The sequence below is a fragment of the Malania oleifera genome, chromosome 12 (assembly GCF_029873635.1).
Source record: "Malania oleifera isolate guangnan ecotype guangnan chromosome 12, ASM2987363v1, whole genome shotgun sequence".
Taxonomy (NCBI): Eukaryota; Viridiplantae; Streptophyta; class Magnoliopsida; order Santalales; family Ximeniaceae; genus Malania; species Malania oleifera.
In genome coordinates this window covers 87,478,984-87,503,857 of record NC_080428.1, presented here as the reverse complement: position 1 = coordinate 87,503,857, position 24,874 = coordinate 87,478,984, and the positions used below count along the sequence as shown (strand labels likewise).

At 37.8% G+C, this 24,874-nt stretch overlaps 1 long non-coding RNA gene across 1 annotated transcript in view; it reads right to left on the bottom strand.

Moving 5' to 3' along the window:
* LOC131145163 (uncharacterized) overlaps positions 1-18,534 on the bottom strand; it is a 29,745-nt gene extending 11,211 nt beyond the window's left edge. Inside the window, exons 1-2 of the long non-coding RNA XR_009134005.1 lie at positions 18,206-18,534; positions 4,383-4,554 (exon numbers count right to left, since the gene is read on the bottom strand). This is a non-coding gene — a long non-coding RNA (uncharacterized LOC131145163). The remainder of the gene's footprint in view (positions 1-4,382; positions 4,555-18,205) is intronic.
* Positions 18,535-24,874: the final 6,340 nt, after the last annotated feature.

Sequence of the window (24,874 nt, the reverse complement as noted above, 5' to 3'; positions counted from 1 at the left end):
GCAACAAGCACCTCCTCGATTCCTCCTCTCTCAACAAGAACGCCCTCCATAATTCAATACGGAGCTCACAAGTAAAAGGGATAAGTCAGTTTTTATACAACAACAAAACCAAGCCTTAGTCCCACTAAGTGGGGTCGGCTATATGAATCATTTTCTGTCAATTTATGCGATCATGGACCATTTCTTTTGATAGATTCAAAGATATTAAATCCTTACTCACTATCTCCTCCCAAGTTATTTTAGGTCTGCCCCTACCCCTTCTATTGGCTCCCACAGTAACTAAGTCACTCTTCCTCCCATATGCACTATCTGGCCTACATTGCAAGTGTTCATACCATCTGAGTCGTCCCTCCCTTATCTTATCTTCTATAGGAGCTACACCTAACTTACCACAAATATGTTCATTCCTTAATTTATCTTTCAATGTTATACCACTCATCCATCTAAGCATTCTCATCTCGGCAACTTTTACTTTTTGGATATTATGTTTTTTCGTCGCCCAACATTCCGATCCGTATAAAAATAGCTGATCTTATAGCTGTCATATAAAACTTCTCTTTCAATTTTAAGGGTATTCTACGATCACATAGCATACTTGAAGCACTTCTCCATTTTACCCAACCTGCTTTAACTCTATGCATTACATCATCTTCAATTTCTCCTTCGGCTTACATAATAGATCCAAGGTATCGAAATCTGCAAGTATTATTTATTTCTTCATCATCAAGTTTAACTTTATTTCCAATATTCCTCCTATCATTACTAAAATTACATTTCATATATTCTGTTTTATTTCTACTTATCCTAAAGCCTCTACATTCCAAAGCTTCTCTCCATAATTCTAACTCAGTCTCTACTCCGTCCCTAGTTTCGTCAATTAATACAATATCATCTGCAAACAACATACACCATGGAACCTCCTTTTGAATACTCCTAATCAATTGGTCCATCATTAAAGCAAAAAGAAAAGGACTCAAAGCAGATCCTTGATGTACACCTATGGTAATTGGAAATTCTCTAGTTTCTCCATCTATAGTCCTTACACTAGTCATTACTCCATCGTACATATCCTTAATGACATCGGTATACCTACAACATACACCCTTTTTTTCTAAAACCCACCATAGAACTTCCCTAGGTATCCTATCATATGTTTTCTCAAGTTCAAGAAATATCATATCCAAGTCCCTCTTCTTTTCCCTAAATTTTTCCATTAATCTTCTTAAAAGATAAATAACTTCTGTGGTAGATCTCTCAGGCATAAAACCAAATTGATTTTCTGAAATCTTCGTTTCTAACCTTAATCTTTGTTCAACAACCCTTTCCCATAGTTTCATCGTATGACTCATAAATTTAATTACACGATAGTTACTACAATTTTGAATATCTCCTTTATTTTGTATATATGTATTAAAGTGTTTTTCCTCCATTCATCTGGCATTTTCTAAGTTTTTACAATTGTATTAAATTAATATTGCTAACCATATAATTCTGTTATCACCCAAGCATTTCCAAACTTCAATTGGGATGTTATCTGGTCCCATAACTTTCACATTTTTCATCTTTTTTAGTGCAAACTTAACTTCATTAACTCTAATTTTGCAATTAAATCTTATATTTTTAGTCTTTTCCTCATGTGACAATTCTAAGTTTAAGCCTTTTATTTGGTTTTCGTTAAACAATATACTAAAGTAACTTCGTCATCTTTCTTTAATATCTTCGTCCTTAACCAAGACAATATCACCCTCACTTTTTATACATTTTACATTTCCTAAGTCTTAACTCTTCCTTTCTCTAGCTTAGCAAGTTTAAATATATCTCTTTCCCCTTCTTTTGTACCTAATCTATCATACAAACTATTAAAAGATTTATATTTAGCTTCACTAACGGCCCTTTTTGCATCTTTTTTTGTCTCCTTATATTTTTTAAAGTTATCTCTGTTTCTACATTTTTGTCACATTTTATACCAAATTCTTTTTGTCTTTATGATTTTTTGTAAATCTTTATCCCACCACCAACTTTCTTTGCTATTCGAGAATCTTCCCCTTGATTCACTTAAAATCTCTTTTTCTATCTTTCTAATAGAGCTAACTAATCTATTCCAAAGAGTATTGTATCTATCTCATCCTCTATGGTCCAATTCCCATCTTTGATCATTTTATCTTTAAATTTTATAATATTTTCTTCTTTTAGGTTCCACCATCTAGTTTTCCTACACTGATTTATTTTATCCTTTTTCTTCCATTTTTTAATACATATATCTAACACTAAGACTCTATGTTGTGTGGTTAAACTTTCACCTGGAATAACTTTACAATCCTTGCATGATAAACGATCTACCCTCCTAGTTAAAAAAAGTTTTATTTGACTTCTATTTTGTCCACTTTTAAAGGTTATTAAGTGTTCTTCTCTCTTCTTAAAGCAAGTATTCATTATACTAAAATCATATGACATAGCAAAGTCTAAGATCATCTCCCCAGACTCATTTTTGTCTCCATATCCATATCCTCTATGTATCCTCTCATAATTTTTATTATCTCTTCCAACGTGTCCATTCATATCTCCTCCTATAAATATTTTCTCAGTCTTTGGTATGCCTTGTATAATGCTATCCATATCTTCCCAAAATTGTCTCTTAAGATTTTGTGCTAAGCCAACTTGAGGAGCATAAGCACTAATGATATTTATTATCTCTTGTGCTAATACCATCTTAATCTTTATAATTCTATCTCTTACTCTAGTTACATCCACAACACTATCTTTTAAATTTTTGTCTATAATAATGCCTACTCCATTTTTATGTTTTTCTTTTCCAATGTACCAAAGTTTAAATCCTGATTTATCGATTTCTCTAGTTTTCTCCCTCACCCACTTAGTTTCTTGAAGGCAAATTATATTAATTCTTCATCTAATCATTGTATCCACAATTTCCATGTTTTTACCTATAAGTGTCCCTATATTCCAAGTTGCTAATCTAATCCTAGTTTCCTGAAGAAAAAAATTTTGCTTTTTTTTTTTCCTATTTTCATCCCTTCTTATTGTGCAGAATAAACTGAATTAATGCATGTCCTAATGCATGAAACAAACAAATTTACCTACATTGCTGGATTGAAAGAGGGAACAAATCAAAAGCAAATTGGAAATGGAGCAAAAGGCATCAACTTACACAAGTTAGTGCATTTGCTAATGTGCACAGTGCAGAAAGAACAAATTGCAGAGAATGCAGATCTGCCAATGCATCTGTTAATCTACAAATGCATTTGTTATTTGCTAATGTCAACACTCTTAACATAAATTAGCCAATACATTGTTTAAAGTGCAGAACAAATCTGCAGATCTGCCAATGCATTTGTTAATCTACACAATAAACAATGCATTTGTTATTTGCTAATGTCAGCACTCTTTAACATAAATTAGCCAATACATTGTTTAACGTGCACAAACAAATTTACATCTGCCTCCGAATCCAAAAGGCCAAACAAATAAAAAATAAAGCAATATTTGAAAAGAGAAAAGAATCAAGTTAACTGCCCTTTACTTTTTAAAGGGAAAATGGGGTTTAAAAACAGAAATTTGCTGGATTGCTATGGGTATAATTGTCTCTTTTTTTCTCTGGACGGAGGCATTTTTGTTAGGACAGAAAATGACAAAGCCACATACATATTTGATTGTTACTCTGCAGTCAAATAAATGCTAAGATAGTGCTGGTAAATTAAGCAAGTGGGAACGAGATATAATTTGTTAATATCCATTCTATGAATTTCTAGTCTAAGAAACAAAATAACTACGTTGGCCAGGAAAAAATATCATAGTAAAGTCACTTGAAACAGAAGGAAGATGTTAATTGTTCATTGTCAAAAAAAAAAATCCAATTAATAGGATTAAAGAAAGAAATAAATTCTTTGGGTTGAAGCTCAACAGAATTGGCCTCACCGGTGACATAGCATTTAGATGCATAATATGAGAAAATGAACATAAGAGTTGAGAATTTATTTGTTTTTTAACTAAAATGACAAAAATAAGAAACAAAAGGGCAGGGAAGTTCCTTTGACAACCCATTAAATTAGTGTTTTTCTTGTCAATCCTGTTGGCTGTGGAAGATCACCATACAATATGACAAGCACTGATTATGTCTCGAAAAAGGAATACAATTCTCTAGGGAAAATGAAAATAAGTGCATTTTAAAAAAAAAAAAGGTATAAAAAGTGGCATGTGATTTTACAACCAAGTAGAAAGAACAAAAATCAATAATAAATTCTTTTTTCCTAGGAAACAAAATGGAAAAAATACCAAATAATACATGTTCCATATTATCTGATCCCAGGTTTCAATTTTTCACTTTATTTGACTATTAAATGTGATGTAAAATGCAATGGACTTACCCCAATTCTGATGCTCCATCAGTTTTTGAACATGCTACATTGCCAGCTAGGTTCTCATAATTTTCCACTGCTTGTTCTGTTTCCTCTGCATTTTACCCTCTAAGTGGGAACCATTCTCAGAGTTGCACGCTTGCACGGTTGCATTGCACAGCCATTTCAGTATAGCATTCAGCTGCTCAACCAACAATGCACATGCAAAAATTAATATTTTTCGCCAGCCACAAAAAGCATAAATGCTCTCAAAATATTTTTTTAAATCTCATAATTTCAAATAGAAGCTTCATTGATTAACACAATAAAATATGCTCCCCAAGATGTTTTTTTCCCACCAAAGCATGAACACAAAGAAAATTAATATACCTTTTGAGTGATCCTACTCAAATCAGCACTGAATTCCAAGCATTTCAACTAAAATTTGAGATATAAAAATTTCATGAAGAACCCCAAGCGTGTGGCAGCACACCTGTGTATTGGCAGTAGCATGGCCAAGTAGGTTTCAAAAAACATTCAACTTAAATTGGTTTTTGATGCAATGGTAATTGTATGCCGTTTCTCTCATGTAATTGCTACATATATTAATGAGCTCTTTGATTCAAATATTTTTTTTACTAAAAAAGCTTTCAAGTATCACATCACCACCATGCTTGAATATCCTGCAACAAGGTCCAAGACTGCTTTTTGTTTTCTAAAATTGAATATTAAGTAATGGATGTCATCTGTCTAGTAATTTTTGAAATTTTGAACCTTCATTTTTCATTTTTTCTTCCCCTAAATATCCAGATCCATATTTTGATAGTTTTGTTTTTTTTAAAAGAGTATGTTTTCCTTGTGAACCTCTGTATTGTAGCTACAAAATATTTTTGTCCATGCAAGCATGGTGATTAGTGGCCAAGTTGGTTCCCTCTGTCACATAGGTAACTATTTATATTAGCAGAAACATGGGTTTCAAGTTATTTTCAAAAAACATTTGACTTAACCAACCTATGTGATTGACTTAAGCATACAAAGTTCTGTGCAGACATTTGATGGGTCTCCTTGCCATCTAACATAATTGATTAATTAATAATTAAACTGGATTGTGAATGCTTAGCAGATAACAAAGCACCATGAGAAATTGTTCCTAAAATGCATCTTTGTTGCATAATTCTAGAAACCAATCTTTGTACAAATACAATCTTATTTCATTAATAAATATCATTAACAGCCAGTAACCACACAAAATATTATACCCAAAAAATTCATGCTAACACTTGAACTTTGAAATTTTAAAAAATATGCAACTTCCGATGTTATAATAATATGCACCCAATGCATAATTCAAGAAATCAATCTTTGCACAAATAAGATTTTTGTTTCATTAATGGATATCACTAATGGCCACTAACAACACAAAATTTTATACCACAAAGATTCATGCTAGCTTATGAGCTTTGAAATTGAAATAATATTAACATTTGACTCACAAAACTGACAAATAATTATTCCAATAAAATCCCCATGAATTGAACACAAAAATGGAAAGAAATAAATAATTGCAACTGCTGCAGAATCCAAATTTTACAAATGGAAGTACATTAAATGGCAGTGGAGACATCTTTTTTACTTGTCATTACTTCCATAGCATTTTCTTCTTTTTTTTTTGGTATTTTAACTCAAACAAATTTTAACTTCATTCACGTTCTAGTGTTAATACATGTAATTTAAATAAACATAAGCATACTATTTAAATGAACCTTTGGGGCTACAGCTTTCCATTTGAGATTGTTGCGGAATAAAAATGGCGATGACCTGCAAGACTGCTATCCGACTTCTGATGACCTAAAAAGGGTAAAAGCAAAACAGGCTTGGAGGACCCGGGGTGTACTCCAGGGGATCACTCCAATGCCTAAGCAAGGGGAATGCTTCAAAGAGGTTGAATGCATCAGTAAAAGTGAATTAAGAATGAGATACCTTCGTCTGTTTGCGTCACCCTCTTTATAGTGGCAAGTATTGACCCTTGAGGTGATTCATCATTATGACACGGGGGCGTGAGCTCTAGGGTCATAAAGCGTCAGCATGTATCACTCTAGGCGTTTAAGGCACCAGCGTTGATCTCTCCCCTCTTTATTGAGTTTTGCTCTCACCAGAAGGTTTGACTTGAAGAGTGATTGTTAGGCGTTGGCTTCCTTTTATCAGCTAATATATTTTGGACATATCAGTTGTCCCCACTTAGTTTCGAATTTTCAGAACTTGTTCTTGAAATTTCGAACTGGGATCTCCCTCTCTCTCTCTCTCTTCTTATTTTTTTTAATTTTTTTTTTTTAGGGTCGGCTGGTTCGAGCCAGTTGGACTCCCCTTCAGCTCTGCCGAGCCGATTCGTGTGCCGAGCTGCCTTCTGCCGAGCCGATGCCAAGAGGGTTCGGCTGGTCCAAGCCAATTGGGCTCTCATTCGGCTCTGCTGAGCTGCTTTTTGCCGGTCCGATGACACAGGGGTTCAGCTGGTCCGAGCCGATGCCTGCTCAGCTAATGTCCAGGTGGTTCAGCTGAGATGCTCTTGCCGAGTTGTTCTTCAGGGCAACTCGTGCCGAGCCGTTTTCTACCGAGTTGTGTTCTTGGGCATTTTATTTCCAAGCTGCTCTTGATGGCATTTCTTGTCGAGCTGTTTCTGCCAAGCTACTCTTTGCAGCATTTTTTACCGAACTGTTTGTGTCAAGCTACTCCCCATAGCATTTCTTGTCGAGTTGTTTTGGTCGAACTGCTCTTGGTGGCAATTCTTACCAAGTCGTTTATGTCGAGCCGCTCTTTACAGCATTTCTTGCTAAGCTGTTTCAACAGAACTACCCTTCGTGGCATTTCTTGCCGAACTGTTTCTGCCGAACTGTTCTTCGTAGCATTTTTTGCCAAACTGTTCTTTGCGGCATTTCTTGCCGAGCATTTTGTGCCGAGTTGCCCTTCGTGGCACTTCTTGTCGAGCTGTTTCTGCCGAGCTGCTCTTTGCGGCATTTCTTGCTAAGCTATTTCAGCCGAGCTGCCCTTCGTGGCATTTCTTGCCGAACTGTTTCTGTCGAATTGCTCTTCGTGGCATTTTTTGCTGAGCGGTTTGTGTCGAGCTGCTCTTTGCAGCATTTCTTGTCAAGTTGTTTGTGCCAAGCTGCCCGAGGAAACCACCGACGCCCACACGAATCGGGTGATGTTTCGCTCAGTTATGTGAGTTAAGGCTTCAACCTCTACCCACTTGGTGAAGTAATCGATTGCCACCAACAAAAACTTCCTTTGCCCAGTCACTTGAAGCAGTGGTCCCAAGATATCCAATCTCCATTGGACGAAGGGAAAAGGACTGGTCAGGGGGGAGAGAAGGCTGGACGGAAGGTGTGGTATTCCACCGCACCACTAGCACCTATCGCACCATTTGACTATCTCGATTGCATCCTTCCTCATAGTGGGCCAGTAGAATCCTTGTTGTAGGGCTTTGTAGGCTAAAGCTTTGCTGGTCAAATGATTTTCGCATACTACTTCATGAATTTCCCTTAACACGTATTCTCCCTCTTCGATACTCAGGCACCGTAGGTATGGCGGTGTTAGGAATCGCCTCTACAATTCTTTGTCTACAAGTGTGTACTTTGCCGCCCTCCTCCTTATCTTTAAAGACTCCTTCTTATCCTCTGGTAGGGATTCGTCGCGAAGGAATTGCATCAGAGGAGCTCTCTAATCCCCTTTGCTGACTTCAGCTACCACGAGGTTAACACTGACCTCCTCGTATGACGGATTTCCAACCCGCTCCAAGTAGATGGCGTTCTTCCAGTTTGGCTTCATTGTAATGCCCCGACCCTTTAGGTGGGCCCGAAATGCTACTATTCATACATAACCTACATATAACTGATAATATACATAAACTACCCGCCTTAAACAGGGACATACGGGTGTATCATACTGATCTACATTCTCATGCACAGCGAAAAACATAAACATTCATATATCTTCTAATAGACTTACCAGAGTTTCTAACTGTATCTTATATACTTCTATATATACTCAAAACATAATATGTCCTTACATTCCCAAAAGACATTCTGAACCAAGTCCAGAACATATACAAAACTTACGTAAACTAATGACAAACTATGCTCCAAGTCCCTCTAAAAGTCTAGGCCCAGTTTCCAGTAGAACCTGAAACAAAGGTTGTATGTTGGGATGAGACACTTCTCAATAAAGTGGATAATATTACATCAGTGGGTGACAACATGAGTTTATTTCAGTAGAAGCAATTAAGCATTTAAAACATTCTAAATCCTGTGATATAGGAGATATATATATATATATATATATATATATATATATAAAATTTCTGCAATAGATAATTCAGCATCATTACAAGCAAGAGTTCCCGAGGTTAGGGTAGGGTAAAGGCCCATACATTGTACAGTCCCTCCACTCGGTACTCAACCCTGTGATTTTGCCCATTTTAGTTTTTAAATCATGTATATGTATATAGAACTCAACCCGGCTTTGAAACATGAAACTACACCATTTACTTCCCCCATGGCACGGGTTGTGCGTCATAAAGCTCTGATCTAGACCTAGTTATTACAAATTCGTCAGGCATCGTATTCTCCAGTCCGATTTGGCCATCACCACCCTGGTCCGTGATCAACCAGTGACCCTTCGTACCAAACTGACTACTAGATACCCACACTCAAATGTAGCATGCAGTTGCACTGTATCTCTCTGTTCTAGCAACGATACCGCGCTTACTGATAATAAGTTTTTTAAGGCTCTCTGATAATAATAAGCTTTTTAAGGCTCTCTAATAATAATAAGTTTTCTAAGGCTTTCTTAGTAACAAGCTGTCTAAGGCGGTTCCAACATCATATATACAATTTATAATAAGAGCATATTAACCTGTTTTCATTTCATAAATCAGCTATGCAATTCCAGTATCTATCACAATCTCATACTTTCATTCTTTCATATTTTCATTTTTTCATTCATTCTTTCTTTCATACATTCATTCTTTTTGTGGTATAAACCGGCACACATCATCTCAGTTTAACCCTTACATTCATAGTGCTCAGAATCTAACCGGCATCTCTTTCCTGCATTTCCTGATAATCATTTGGAACTCCAGTTCCCATATTTCATAAACATACTTTTCATTTCAGTATAATACCATTTCATATCACATGTCACACTCATTTGGTCAAAATATGCTATACACAGTATATGTGTAGAGACCGAACCCGAAAATAAGGAAAATAAATAAGAAAAGGGTAAAAAGGGAATTACAACAGGGTTTGTCAATATGTTCGTCGACAAAGCCCCTTCAGCTCTTCATCGCTGAAATTTAGAGAGTCGTCGACGAAGAGATACTGAGCAAAACCAAAAAAAATATCCGGATGGGGTTCGTCGATGAAGGCGCCACTTCGTCGATGAATTTGACTCGATCAAAGGCTCTATAAATATCATTTTTGGTTGCTTAAGGGTGAAGAAAACCTAAAAGCTCTCTCTCTCTCTCTCTCTAGAACCAGTGAGTTCTCTCTCTCTCTCTACGATCCTTCGTCGTTTGTCGTCTGTTTCTACGATCGAAGGTTTCTACGTGGATCAAAAGGAGAATCTCTTCAATTATAGCAGATCAAATCATCATTTTGAAGATTTTCGGGGTTTTCCCAAAAATCGAAGTAAGGATCTGATTTTGTTTTTGATTCGGTAGATATGTAGTAGTTAAGATTATAGTGAAGTATTGTTCTTCGGTTTTTAGGTTTCGGAGATCCCGAGTCGTTGTTTTGGATCGATCCGTTCGTATTTCTGTTTTCGGGATTAAGTTAAGGGGATTTGTTTATAGTAGTATTTTTAGAAAACTGAACTGCTAGAAAATTTGCTTATGCCTTTATGCACATTTTGACTGCTTATCTGCAAAATTTTACGGGGTATAAATGTTGTTTCTTACGATTTTACGATTTTTGGCAAAAATAGGGGTTTTGGTATACGAACTCCAAATTTTCCAAAACTACTCTAACTACTTTAAAACTAAAGTAGGAACTGCTTGATACTCATGTTTGCGGTCCAAATGGTATTTTTCAAGTTATACATTGTTTATAGTAGATTTTGACGAAACGAACGTGACATATGATATGAAATAGAACATACTGAATTGTATACTAGTAAATTAACTGTGAAAATTGAAATTCCATTTTGTTATCTGAAAATGTGGAAAACAAGTGCTGATTAATCACCTAACTTAATTTGTAAAAAAGGGTTGAACCGAGAGCGTTTGTACCGATTAACACCACTGTCTAACAGGAAGAATGAATGCATGAAAGAATGCATGATTGTGATTGTGAAAATACCGGAACTGCACAAGTTGTTATGTTTTATTGTAAATTATATATATGATCGACTGGGACCATAGCACGTCAGTACTAGGACTGTTATTATGGGAAGTAAGTTTGTAGTATTACAGTGTTAGTTGGTTAAGCTTCTAATTGGTCCCAATCAATCATATATATAATTTACAATAAAACATAACAACCTGTGCAGTTTCAGTATTTTCACAATCACAATCATGCAATCTTTCATGCATTCATTCTTTCTGTCAGACAGTGGTGTTAACCGGCACAAACGCTCTCAGTTCAACCCTTTTTTACAAATTAAGCTCGGTGATTAACCGGCACTTGTTTTCAACATTTTTAGACAACAAAATGGAATTTCAATTTTCACAGTTCATTTACCAGTATACAGTTCAGTATGTTCCATTTCATATCATATGCCACGTTCATTTCGTCAAAATCCGTTATAAATAGTGTATAACTTGAAAAATACCATTTGGACCGCAAACATGGGTATCAAGCAGTTCCTACTTTAGTTTTAAAGTAGTTAAAGTAGTTTTGGAAAATTTGGAGTTCGTATACCAAAACCCCTATTTTTGCCAAAAACCATAAAATCGTAAAATCGTAAGAAACAGCATTTATACCCAGTAAAATTTTGTAAATAAGTAGTCAAAATTTGCATAAAGGCATAAGCCAACTTTCTAGCGGTTCAGTTTTGTAAAAATATTGATGTAAACAAATCCCCTTAACTTAATCCTGAAAACAAAAATACGAACGAATCGATCCAAAACGACGACCCAGAATCCCCGAAACCTAAAAACGGAAGAACAATACTTCACTATAATCTCAACTACTACATAACTACCAAATCAGAAACAAAATCAGATCCTTACCTCGATTTTTGGAAAAAACCTGAAAATCTTCAAAACGATGATCTGATCCGTTATAACTAAAGAGATTCTCCTTCTGATCCACGCATAAACCTTCGATCGTAGAAACAAACAACGAACGGTGAATAAACGTAGAGAGAGAGAGAGAGAACTCGCTGGTTCTAGAGAGAGAGAGAGCTTTTAGGTTTTCTTCACCCTTAAGCAACCAAAAATGATATTTATGTAGCCTTTGACCGAGTCAAATTCACCGACGAAGCGGCGCCTTCGTCGACGTACCCCATCCGGATATTTTCTCTGGTTTCGCTCGGTATCTCTTTGTCGACGACTCTCTAAATTTCGGCAACGAAGAGCTAAAGAGGCTTCGTCGACAAACATACTACCTTCGTCGACGAACCCTGCTGTATTTCCCTTTTTACCCTTTTCTTATTTATTTTCCTTTTTTTCGGGTTCAGGTCTCTATAATATGGCTCATAAAATATCATTTAACATGGAAAACAAAGATTTCAAGCATCTCCTACTTTAAGTTTAAAGCAAATAAAAAAGTTTTTAGAAGTTTGGAGATCATTCGCCAAAACCCTAGTTTTTACCAAAACCGTAAAACCGACAATTTTACTCGATAGAATTTTCCAAATGAACAGTTATATCGTACATATAAAAATAAGCTACAATTCTACCGGTTTAATTTTTTAAAATACCTTACGTAAACAGATTGCCTTACCTTTATCTTGAAAACAACCCGAGAAGCTCGAAAATCCAATCCTAACTTTTTCCCGAAATCTAGAATCTGCTCTGCTAGACTATTAGATATTTGCTCCTTGATCGTTGCGGTATCTTCCGATCGTTGAAACAGCCAACGAACGGCGAATGATCGAAGAGAGAGAGAGATTTTACACTGGTTCTAGAGAGAGAGAGAGAGAACTTTGCTTTCTTAATGAAGAAGCAAACAAAATATCCTATTTATAGACCCTTGACCCAGTCCAACTCGTCGACGAATTGGTCCTTTGTCGACGAACCACAGAAGGATTTTCGTTGAAGAACCTTTTCCCTCGTCGACGAACCCTAGTCTGATATTTTCTTTATGTCAGTCGTGATCTCTTCGTCGACAGGACTCTGAATTTCGTCGACGAAGCATAGAAGGGCCTTCGTCGACGAGAACCTAGACTTCGTTGACGAAGCCTCCAAATCCCCTTTTTACCTTTTTTTATTTTACGGGTTCGGGTCTTTACATATGTAGCTAAGGCTAATCTTGTCAGTGCATCAGCCTTCGCGTTCTCCACCCATGGCAGGCGTTCTATATCAAAATGAGCAAATGCTTTGATGTGTTCTAGGGCTTTGGCTAGGTATTTCTTCATTTTCTGATCCCTAGCCTCAAACTCTCCCTTCACCTGCTCCACCACTAATTGGGAATCACTTGCTACCTGAATTCGTGCTACCCCCAGTGCTTCCGCTAAGCACAACCCTGATAGGAGGGCTTCATATTTGGCATCATTGTTTGTTGTTGAGAACTCTAATTTTAGTGCGTATAGCGTCTCCGAACCGTCCGGTGCCGTGAAGATTAGCCCTGCTCCACCTCCGGTTGCGTTAGACTACTCATCCACATGCAATGTCCACACTTCTGATTTCTCTACTGTTTCGTAGAATTGTTCGACCGTGAAGTCAACTAGTACTTGAGCTTTGATGGCAAGCTTTGGCTAGTATTGTATGTCAAACTCTCCTAACTCAATCGACCACCTCATCATTCTTCCCGAGCTCTCCAGCCGCTGAAGGATCTGTCTCAGCGGTAAGTTTGTCAGTACAATTATCTTGTACGCCTGAAAGTAGGGTCTCAACTTTCGAGTGGCACAGATGATGGAGAAGGCTACCTTTTCTGCTGTGCTGTAATTCATCTCGACTCTGCTCAGCACTTTGCTGGTGTAGTATATGGGTTTATGCTGCCTTTCTTCTTCTCTGACTAAGACCGAGCTAACCGCATATGGAGTCGATGTCACGTATAGGTAGAGGTCTTCTCCTGCTTTCACCTTTGTTAGTAGTGGGGGGAGCCAAGGTACTGCTTGAGCTTATCAAAGGCTTTACTTTACTCCTCCCCCCATTCAAATCCCCCTTTTTTTCTCAGTGCCTTGAAGAAGGGTAGACCTTTGTCTCCCGAATAGGAGACAAACCTGCAAAGGAAGGCTATCCTTCCTATCAAGATTTGGATCTCCTTTTTTGTTCGAGGGGCCTTCATCTCCAGCAGTGCCCTTATCTTGTCAGGATTGGCTTCTATCCCTCTGTACGTCACCATGAAGCCTAGGAACTTCCCTGTAGAGACACCAAACACGCATTTTGAATGATTCAATTTCATTTGATACCTACGCAGCAATTTGAATGTTTCCTTCAGATCCTTCACTAGCATATCATCTACATACGCCTCCATCGTTTTTCCGAGCTAGTCTTTGAATATCTTGTTTACCATCCTCTGATATGTTGTCCCCGTGTTCTTCAAACCGAAGGGCATTACTTGGTAGTAATAGAACCCTCTTTCTATGATGAAAGATGTTTTTTCCTCGTCTGCTCGGTGCATTGGGATTTGATTATATCCCGAGTACGTATCCATAAAGCTCAGGAGCTCATGCCCAGACGATGAGTCTACCAGCTGATCGATTCAAGGAAAGGGAAAGCTATCTTTCAGACATGCCTTATTCAGGTCCGCCACTTTCCATTCCATTTCTTTACCAGAACTACATTGCTCAACCACTCTAGATAGTTGACCTCCCTAATGAATCTGGTCTACACCAGCTTCGTCACTTCTTCATCTGTCACCATGATTCGCTATAGTGCGAAACTCCTCTTCTTCTTCTTTACAATCTCATGGTTGGGGTCTATCTGCAACCTGTGCTCCATTATTACAAGGTCAATCCCCGGTATATCTTTGGCCGACCAGGCAAACACATCTGCAAATTCGTTCAGTAGCTCACTTAGTTCTGCTCTCAAAGTATCAGGCAAGCGACTCCCGATCTGCACACACTTCTCCTAATTACCGTTTATGGGTATACGTGTGAGGTCATCATCCAGTGTGCTGATTTGGGGGTACTCTCCCCTTACCTCCAGGTCTTCAACAATCAAGTTCTCCCTTGCTTCCGTCTTACCTTTTAACGCCATCACGTAGCAATTCCGAGCTACTGCTAATCTCCCTTGACCATCCCTGTCCCATGTAGAATAAGGAATTTCATCTTTAGGTGATATGTGGACATTATGGCTCGGGCCGCATTGAGTGAGGGGCGGCCTAGTATAATGTTGTATATTGATGGCCGATCGACCACCAGGAAGTCCGTCAATGAAGTGATTTGCTGTGGGGCTATCCCCATTGTTACCGGGAGTGTAATTGTTCCCATGAGATGTACTATGTCTCCTCCAAATTCGACCAAGGGGCGGAGATCGATTTGAGGCGTTCCCTACCGATCTTTATTCTCTCGAGCACCGACTAGAATATTATGTTGGCCAAGCTCCCGTTGTCTATCAGCACACGCCTCACTTTGTAATTAGCCACCAGAAGGGAGACTACTAAAGCGTCGCCGTGGGGTTGTTGTACTCCTTCATCTTCGCTATCAAAGGTGATAGCATCGTCTTGTTTTTGTCTTTTGCCATTTGGCTCCCTTTTCTCCGCTAAGAGTACCTGCTTAGCATACCTCTTTCGAGCACCTCCACTATCTCCACCACTAACGGATCCTCCAAAGATCACAACGATTTCTCCTACAATTTGTTCCTCTTTCTTGTCCCTGTTTGGCCTTTTCTGCTCACGAGCTTCCCCTTGACGATCCCCTTTCTTTATGAACCTCGACAGGTGGCCTTTTTTTATCAAGGCTTCAATTTCATTCTTCAGTTGAATGCACTCTTCTATGTCGTGCCCGTGATCCCTATGGAACTGACAGAACTTTGACATTTCCGTTTATATGAGGGTGTTCGCATAGGATCGGACCATGAGACGTACTCTTTCTTTATTATATGCATCAACACACCGGTTCACGGTGCGTTTAGGGGTGCACAAGTGGGGAACTTACTGATGTGCCCTCTCGCTTTAGAGGTTGCATGCATGTTGTTCTCCTGCCTCTTCATGGGTCTAAAAGGTTCGCCAACCTCTCTGCTACTTTTCCTTTTCAACTCGATCCGATTTCCTCTTGTATCCATCATCTCTTCCAGGTTGACATACTTCTGCGCTCTAACCATCAGTTATCCCATGTCAGTTGGCCGCTTCTTCCCCAATGAGTACAGGAAATTTTTCAACAAAAGGGTCGTGGTTAGAACTGCCAAAGCCACCCCCATTGTCCAGGTTGCAGATCTCCAAGGTCGCAGTGAGGAAACGGTGCATGAACTTTTTTAGTGTCTCCCATTCCCCCTGAACCATGCTCATCAGATGAGCCGACGTTTTGACGATTCTCCAACTGCTGAGGAAATGATCAGTGAACAACTGCTCCATCTGAGAGAAGGAGTCGATTGATCCAGGTCTTAGAGTTCGGTACCAATCCCTGGCACTACTTTTAAGAGTGGCCGCAAATGCCCAGCACATGATTGCATCAGGTGCGCCCTACAATTGCACCAGTACCTTGAAGGTGTCCAGATGATCGATCGGGTCAGTAAAACCCTCGTACCTTTCAAAGGTAGGCATTTTGAACTTACTAGGCAGTGACACCTCCATCACTTCTTTGGTAAACGATGGCTCTGAGGATCTTAAAGAGGCTTCCCCATAGAAGTGGTTGGTTCAACCCTCTTTCATCATCTTCTCAATTTGATCTATCTTTTTAATCCTCTCCTCTAGCTCGGTCGATCTTTTCTCGTTGACTTCTATGCTGTTCGTGTCTTCCACCTTCTTAGTGAGGTCAGTTTTTTCCTCACTCTCCTTCAGTTTCTCTGCTTTCTTAGGCGAGTTGGGGCTAACCAGTTGTTGGCAGGGGACATGTTCTTCCTAACTCTTTTGTTTTAAGAGTAGGTTGAACATATCTTCCATCTTCTTTTGGGAAGCTTCCATTCTCCTTTGGAAGGGGAGAAATTCTTCCCTGGTGACCCCCAAGTGTTCTACAGGTGTGGAGTGAATGGACTGGGGTGATTCTTTTCCAGCAGTAGGGTCGGAGCTTGAGCCATAAGTGGTTGTCATTATTCGAGTGTCGAAGATCGAGAGTAAGATGAACACCTCTCAGAAGCTAGTTCCCACGATCGGCGCCAACTATTGCGAGATAAAAATGGCGATGACCTGCAAGACTACTCTCCGACTTCCGATGACCTGAAAAGGGTAAAAGCAAAATAGGCTTGGAGGACCTGAGGTGTACTCTGGGAGATCACTCCGATGCCTAAGTAAGGGGAATGCTTCAAAGAAGTTGAATGCAACAGTAAAAGTGAGTTAAGAATGAAATATCTTCGCTTGTTTGCGTCCCCTTCTTTATAGTGGCGAGGGTTGACCCTTGAGGTGATTCGTCATTATGATGCGGGAGCGTGGATCGCTCCAAGGTCATAAAGCGTCAGCATGTATCATTATGGGCGTTTAAGGCACCAGCGTGGATCTCTCTCCTCTTTATTGAGTTGCAGCTTATTGCTCTCATCAGAAGGTGTAACTTGGGGAGTGATTGTTAGGTGTTGGCTTCCTTTTATCAGCTGATATATTTTGAGCATATCAAAGATAATACTTGATATTTAAGTGGAGAAGGGTAGAGGGGCGGGCTCATTATCCCAGTGGATAAGTCGAGTGTCTAAAAGGTCTTGGACACCATCATTTTAAATATATATAAGCATAATATTTTTTACAATTCTCATATATGAGTTCAATCATCATAAATAAATCCTACTTGCTCGTCTTTAAAAAAATGAACCTTCTTTGGTTAGTGATGTGGGCTGATTGGTTAAATCACGTCCAATTAAGTTTTTATGCTTTTAATAAAGTGACACCTTTTATCCTTTTTCTAAGCTTTGAATACATAAATCTCTTAAATTTGTATTTATCAACTAAAATATTGTAGATCATCTCTTTATAGAAACAAATTAATAGATGCAATTTAAATTAAATTAACATTTAAATTTAAAACTGTCCCTAAAATCTCTCAAATTTTAAAAAGTTTGAAAGTTCTTAATAAATACAAATTAATATGTACAAATTAAAATTAAATTAAAATCTGAATTTAAAAGTTAAAACCATCCTGAAATCTAAGAAAAAATCAGACACCAAGGCATTAAGTTTAATATTCAAAGGAAATATAACGAAAAATTAGGTATATGAGATTCAACACATGTTAAACACAAAAGCAACCAAAAACCAAAACATGACCAGGAAAAATATTTAAAATACTCCAAACAACAAACACACAGTTGGAACTCAAGTGACTCAAAGTTTTCAGCTCCTAACAAAACCAAGACACAGAGCACCTCAAAAAAAGCGGTGATCAGTTAAATGCAAGGATTCCCCTTCCATTTTTGTTCCGTCAAACCACTTGCCACTCTTGAGCCTCCCCAAACCCATGAAAAGCAAAGTCGTAAGACAGAAGCAGAACACCTCAAAAAAATGAGAATCCATTTTAACCCATAATCAAAATAAAGGCTGAAAACTGAAGCTAAAAATAAAAAATAAAAAACCCCCCAAAAAAATAATTAATGAGAAGGCGAATCCAACCATTTCACAGAAGATGCTGCAACGAAGAACAAGTAGATCCCGCAATCGCCCGACCACAACGCAGCGCCACTTCCTGTAGCAATGAGCCGTCCCTATGGGTTATAAAATGATAGAGAATAAACGGATTTGGGTTAAATGACGCGTTTAATAACTGATAACTAATATATAAATCCAAACTTATGAATGATAGAAAGTGATTTGACTTTCAATTAGAGCCGCCACTAATTGTTGCCTTTACAAAACCAATTTTTCATTTATTTTCAACAAATTTATAAATTTGTTATACTACTCAAAATAAACCTTAATTTTTCCATCAAAATGTCTTACGCATATTAATTTCGTAAGTTAGGCCTTTTAAAAAATTCATCGAATTTTTAAATTAAATATTATTTTAAAAATAAAAAAAAACTAAATACTAATAATGCAAAAAATGGAATTTTTATTTTGGATTATAATATCTTTTTTATTTTTATTTTCATTTTTATTGATAAAAAAATATTTTTTTCAATATTTATTTTTTTATTTTACCTCTTAAACTAAGGAGAATAAAGTGTTATTCAATTGGGGGTGGTCTACTTGCATACTAATTTCAGTTAATCAGTTGGCATAACATATATATTCATATGTTAGCATGATCTCTGTACTCATATAATAATTTTGTTTTCATAGAACTAAAAATGAGATTACAAAATATAGCAAGTTAAAACAATATAGTCAGTCCGTAAGTGCATGTACACACACACACACACACATATATATACAAGATTAATTTCTTTCTTTAATTGGTTCATGCAATCTGTCTGTCTGTGATCATGCTTCCCTCCAATCTGTCTTTGATTATGGTGTGCAAACCTTGTAATTAATAACAACGAAAAAAAAAAAAAAGTTGTAGCCTGTGTTAAATTTTTGAAATAATAAGGAATACCAATCTAAATTTAAGCTAGGTTCATTGAGATTCTAAATATTACTTTACATAATTTATTACCATAACTATGACAAGTTATTAAATATTTAATAATTAATTACAAAATTATAATTTTTTGTTGAATATTTGATGTTGAGTTGGAGTGGGAGTGTGAGGCAAATCCAAAGGTGCAAATAGTAATGTAAGAGTTGGAATTAAGATTGAGTCTGACCAATTGGTATGAGCACATGAAATTATCTATGAGCTTGAACATTGGTTGTTAACAACTTGACGGATATTTGTCGAATAAAACTTGGTATCCATCAAATTTATAGGTAGGAATCTAATTATGGTAGGAAAGCAATTTTTATCATAACCCTACATATAGGCACAGTCACATTAGTCAGATTTTGATGCCAATGGTCCCAATAGCAATATGAAATATGAATTGAGAAGATGATATGCATGGGTTATGGGACCTCCAAGTCCAACTGCCATATATAAATTGAATTTTCTTTTTCAAACTTGTAATCGTGGTTATATAAGTAACATCTAATTTCATTTTAAGTAATATTTTTATAATTGTTTTCTGTTTCAAAAAAATATATTAGAATAGTTTTCATAAAAGTAATTTTAATTTGTAACGTACATTATTTGTAAAATTTGACGCATTTTGAATAATTTTTTAACTTGTTATATCCTTTCATCTATCTCCTTTACTTAGAAGTTGCCCTCTTATTTTTTTACCTCCTTAATTAGAACTTTGGTTACATCTTTTTGATGTACTATACCTCTTGGTGTCCTTTATTTTGTATATTATTCCAATTTAGTGTCCCCCTAGTGACTCTTAAAATTATTTTCAGGCTTAAAAGTATCTCCGTGTCAATACTTTTAAGATCAACTATATCAGGCATGGACACTCTAGTCTTGGCAAAGGTGAAGAGTAGCAAAGACAATGGGTGAGGCAATGAGGAGAGGACTTAAGATCTCTCTGATTACACGTCAAAGTTACATTTGGTATTTCATCATTGAACTCGTTTGAGATAATTATCCTATTTTTGTCATAAATTTACGAATACTCGTGTTTTATTATTGTAGGATAATTTTTGAAAATTAATGTCGAGTTATGCACACATTAGTTTGAAGTCGTGTGCATCAAATGGAGACCCAATGCACGAAGGAATAAAATTGAAAGAAAGCATGCACGTGAGCTGGGCATTGGACAACATGGAAAGAAACCCATGAACAAGCAAGGCTGGCCGTGTATGAATTACACTGGGCCTACGCTGGAAGCAAAGAAAAAAGAAGAAAAAAAAAACATGCATGAGAAGGGCCTAATGTGACCACGTCTCGAGTGAGCTGGGTTGTATTGAAGTAGTCGTGCATGGGCTTTGTGTTACGCCCCGAATCCGATAATGGGACCCAGGGGTGAATTAGTAACCTAGCATGTCCCTGTATTATGCAAAACACCAATGATACCATAATAAATGAGGGCCCGTCCCCGTATTATGCAAAACACCAATGATACCATAATAAATGAGGGCCCGACCCCGTGGGGTTCCCGTACACCCTATACACATTCACATACATGACAGATACACAACAGAAAATATTCTTTCTATACATACATTGTACCATACCAGAGTCTATACAAAAGGAATATAGACTCCATAATACAAAACATAAACCCGGGTATCAGCCAAAACCCAAAATGACAACCCTATAAAGTCCTAGTACTTACACAAGTACTTTCCGTAGTAAACCGACCACTACGCTCCCAACACAAGGACGCTAGTTTTGGTTACTCTGAGGACCTGAAAAATATGTACGTACGATAGGGGTGAGACACTTCTCAGTAAGGTAGATCCAGGTTATATCGATGTGTGGCATATGAGTGTTTTTATAACATAAAACATACACAGTTCAATACAATTCCAGTATTTTCACCAAACAGATCCAGTATAGTGCTCATCACACACACACACACATGATCAAATAAACTGGTGTCGTCACACCCTTCAGACTGAAGCCAGCCCGCATTACACGGCGTCCTCGACACATAGCGTAGCCCTAGGCTCCCATGGCATTGTACCGGTACAACTGGTGGATCCACACCCTTCGGTGATCAGCTGGTAAGGCTCACGCCCTCGAATATAGAGTCAGACACTTTTGCCACTGGCAGGTGGTATTTCACACCCTCAGATATAGAGCCAGACACTTTTTCACAACATGGAACAATTCGGAACCCCGTTCCTATATCTCATTTCAGAAAATCACAACATATGCATGTTCATAGAACAAATCAATCTATACTCATTTGGTAATCTCAACAATCATGATTTTCAAAATACAGTTAAATACAAGTCAAGGCACGACTGTCTCCATGACATAATATATATCACAATATATCCACGGTTTTCCAACAAAACCAGAGATGTTGTCACGGCCCGAACCCAATAATTGGACCCGAGGGTGAATATGTAACCTAATTTGTCTCTATATCATACAGAATCAAAATACAATACACGAATGAGGTTCCGACCCCGTGGGGTTCCCAGGCACCCTATACATAATCACATGCACAACAGGTACACAGTGGAAGATAAATCTTTCTATACACAACATGTACCATACTAGAGTCAGTACAAAGGAGTCAAACTCCACAAAATACAACACAACCCCGGGTGTCAGCTAAAACCACCAAAAACCACCTAGTACAGTCCTAGTACTTACCCGAGTACCTCTCCCAGTACACCGACCACTACGCTCCCACACCAAGACACTAGTTTCAGTTACTCAAAGGACCTGAAAAATATATATGTACAGTAGGAGTGAGACACCTCTCAATAAGGCAGATACAAGTTATAACGGTGTGTGGCATTTGAGTGTTATCATGACAGCAAACATACACAGCTAAATGCAATTTTCTGTATTTCCACAAACAGTTTCAAAACAGTGCATACACGCACACACACATGATCAAGTAACTCGGTGTCGTCACACCCTTCGGCTCGAAGCCGGCCTGCAATATCTGGTGTCGGCTCGTAGCCGACCTGCGAAACATGGCGTCCTTGGTACATGGAAAACCTCAGGCTCCCATGGCATCGTACCGGTACAAACTAGTGGATCCATACCTCTCGGTGATCAACCGATAAGGCTCACGCCCTCTGATATAGAGTCGGGCACTCTTGCCAAACATGGCAAGCGATAAACACACGCCCTCGGATATAGAATCGGACACTCTTCAGGACCTGGAATAACTTGGAACCCAGTTCCTATTGCATTTCATCAAAACACAACCATGCATGCTCATATAACCAAACAAACCACACTCATTTGGTAATCTATAAATCATGACTTTTCAAACATACACAGTTTAATAAAGTCAAGGCATGACCATCCCTATCACAATACATAACACAATATACCAAAGGTTTTCCAAACCAGGGAATGCAGCCCAATACCCAATTTTTCCCAAAACTGTTACATGAAAAACCCACAATTTTACCCGTTAGATTTCCCCAAATGAGTAACCAAAACAAACGCAGGACCGTGAACCAAAGTTCTACCTAGTCCGATTTCAAAAATAACCGACATAAACTGAATCCCTATGACAACCAGAATAAAAATGGTATTTAAAATAATAAAGAGAAAGAGAAATTATTAGAGACCTCGTCGATGAAGCCAAGTTTCATCAACGAGGAAATACCAAGAGAGGTTTTGGAGCAGTCTGAATTTCATCGACGAGGAGTGGGTTTCATCGACGAAATTATTAAAGGACTCGTAGACGAGATGACATGGCTCGTCGATAAATCCAGTCCTATAAATATCAAAACCCCAGATTTAAATGTCAAAAATTAGCAAAAACTCTCTCTCTCTCTCTCTCTCTCTCTCTCTCTCTCTCTCTCTCTCTCTCTCTCTCTCTCTCTCTCTCTCTCTCCATTCGGTTTCTCTTCTTTCTCTCTTCGATTCTGGCTCCGTCGCTTGCCGGATCGACGATCTGAAGCCACCACGACGTTCCTGGGGAAGTTCTCTTCAAATCTGCTAGAGCGGATCGTCAGTGAAAACAAGTTGGAAATCATCCCTGAGTTGAAGTAAGGCTTTTTATACCGAATTTGGTCTTACGGTAGTTATAGGAAATGATATACACGTGAAAATACTGAAGTTTAATATCGGGAGTTTTCATTTTCAGGGTATTGATCAGGAAATCGTACGGGTGTTGGACTAGGATATTTTAGGGGCTTTTTCAGTAGCTAGGTAAGGGAATAAACTAAAGCAGTTATTTTCCATGCAAATTATTATTATGTATGAGTAAGTTTATTTTCAGAAAAACATATATTATATATGAATATTATTGAGTAAATATATAACTGGGAAAATACTGTTGTATACAGGAATTATGATTTTAGATGAAACGCATAATTTAATTCAGCATTGTGTGGCATGAGTATTATTTTCATGAAATGTATTATGTTACGGCAATTTTACGAATAAGCATGTTTTCAAGAATTACGTGATAATGCAGTATATGATGATTTTGAAATACATGATAATTGATTTATTTTCAGAATGTTATATATGAAATTTTCGGCTTGAGGCTGTATTTATGAAATGTTCGGCACGAGGCCGTAATTATGAAATGTTCAACACGAGGCCGTAGTTATGAAATGTTTGGCACGAGGGCGTAATTATGAAATGTTCGGCACGAGACTGTAATTATGAAATTATGAAAGATGCTACAATATCATGTATTATATGTTATTAGAACCCGGATGTTAGTTTAGCTTAGTTTCAGGAGCTCGGTACCATAGCTATATAGATCAGATATCTATGTTCAAACTTGTGCTAACCACCCCACGAGGGGGTGGGAGATGGATAGTCGATGTGGCTTTCAGTGTAGAGTTGTAGACGTCCACTTGGCAGTTTGGACCAGGGTGTGGCCGGCCCATCGTACTTATAGACATTTTTGACTCGGTAGTGGTCGGCTAGCCATTGTCGGGTCCCGCCTTCGGGCGGCACAACCCGTTATGGGGGGTAATACATGACATCAGCTAGCTATTCATCTTGGGTATGTTTTCACTATTATCAGATATAACAGACGATTCATGAATGATATGAGTTACTAGAAAAATATGAAAGTATATGATGATTCAGTATGTTATGACGAATGTTTACAGATGTATGAAATGTATTGTATATGTATAACTGCATTATATATTCATGTTGCCACACAACTGCATTTAGTTTATTTTCCCTTACTGAGATGTGTCTCACCCCTGAACTTAATTAAATTTTCGGGAGACCCTGAAAAACCGACTGGTCGTGGCTGCCGTTGAGTGAGTTGAGCTTCCCTGCTAGAAGGGTAAACTTTGATCTAGGATTAGGAGATTTTTGTTGTAAGATCCTAAGGTCTATTTTGATGTTTTGGAGATTGTATTCAAATACTGTATTTTGGAAATGTAGTAAACTCTAGTATTATGTAATTAATGGTTTGATGGATGAAAATTTATTTTTATTGCTGCTTAGGTTTCCGTTGTTTATGTAGGGCTATCCCCGCTACCCACGGGTTCAGGTTGATATTATTATTATTTATGTTTATTATGTGATGAGTTAAAGAGGACATTACAATCCCCTTACCTTTTCCCAAATGACAAATCCAGAACTCCAAGGCCCTTAAATAGCAAACCGAGTTCTAAAACCTACATACCATAATACAAATATGCTCACAAACCTATTCTCTACGCAACTACTGGATCAGAATTGAA